The sequence below is a fragment of the Montipora foliosa genome, chromosome 1 (genome assembly GCF_036669935.1).
Source record: "Montipora foliosa isolate CH-2021 chromosome 1, ASM3666993v2, whole genome shotgun sequence".
NCBI classification, from domain to species: Eukaryota; Metazoa; Cnidaria; class Anthozoa; order Scleractinia; family Acroporidae; genus Montipora; species Montipora foliosa.
The window spans coordinates 39,752,251-39,753,532 of NC_090869.1; the positions used below are offsets into that span (position 1 = coordinate 39,752,251).

At 33.5% G+C, this 1,282-nt stretch overlaps 1 long non-coding RNA gene across 2 annotated transcripts in view; it reads left to right on the forward strand.

The window, feature by feature from the left end:
- LOC137998090 (uncharacterized) overlaps positions 1–917 on the forward strand; it is an 8,548-nt gene extending 7,631 nt beyond the window's left edge. For both annotated transcript variants that reach the window (XR_011122664.1, XR_011122657.1), the window contains one exon: positions 1–917. This exon is cut by the window's left edge and continues 1,263 nt beyond it. This is a non-coding gene — a long non-coding RNA (uncharacterized lncRNA).
- The last annotated feature ends 365 nt before the right edge of the window (positions 918–1,282 follow it).

Genomic DNA, 1,282 nt, shown 5'->3' on the forward strand with positions numbered 1-1,282 from the left:
AATAACATATTTCATTGCTTTCTTGGTTTGACAACCGATGTAAACATTATAACATGTCAATTATGAAACTTTTAATCAATATTCTTTCAGAATGTTCATGGATTGTTTCTTATCAATAAACTTTGTTGTAAAGAAAAAGTCTGTCTATGATTAATTTACTCAGGAAAGCAATGTAGCTCTCATCATTTATTGGCAGGGAGGGCTGGGAGCAACATTATGAGACAGAATTGTCAATTTCACTCATTGTTGAACACAACTTATAAATTATTAGTGTTTGAGCTTAACATATTTCATTGCTTTCTTGGTTTGACAACTGATGTAAACATTATAACATGTCAATTATGAAACTTTTGATCAATATTCTTTCAGAATGTTCATGGATTGTTTCTTATCAATAAACTTTGTTGTAAAGAAAAAGTATGTTTATGATTAATTTACTTAGGAAAGCAATGTAGCTCTCATCACTTATTGGCAGGGAGGGCTGGGAGCAACATTATGAGACAGAATTGTCAATTTCACTCATTCCATGTTGAACACAACTTGTAAATTATTAGTGTTGGAGCTTAACATACAATTGTATTTCATTGCTTTCTTGGTTTCAGTAGAGTTGAAACTGATGAAGCAATTTGCCAAGAGCTAGAGGTTCACTGCCAGTTATAAGTTATAAGTCTGTTTATGATTAATTTACTTAGAAAAGCAATGTAGTTCACATCATTTATTGGCAGGGAGGGCTGGTAAATGAAGAAAATCAGGACTGAGAACATTTTTGTGGGCAATAAACATTTCTTAACCCCATTCAATTTAGTAGATAGGCTGATAGTAAAAAAATATTGTGCAAAGTATACCTGACTGACTATTTACCCTCTTAGAAACATAATCACAAAAGTTAAGAATTAGCAGGATGAAAATAAAGGACTTTTTTTTTGTCCTTACAGACCTTAAAAAGAGGCCCTAAATAACTCCAGGCAGTATATTAAAATCAAACATTATACTGATGCCACAGACTAAATCCCTATATAGCAATAATTCACAATATTCAACCACGGTAAAAGGAATGTTGAGGAACACCTACTCTGTTCCAGTGGCCATAACTGAGAGACAAAGTAAGCATTTCTAGGTTCTTAGAGTACTTTATCTTTACTGGCCTGGCTGCATCGATCAACACTCGACTATATCCACCGTCTTGCTCCACTTTTATTAGCACTTCTGTCTTCTCCAGCTGACGTCGAAACTTGTTGCTCCAAGACATTATAAAACTGTTGAAATGATCTTCTTCTGTTAT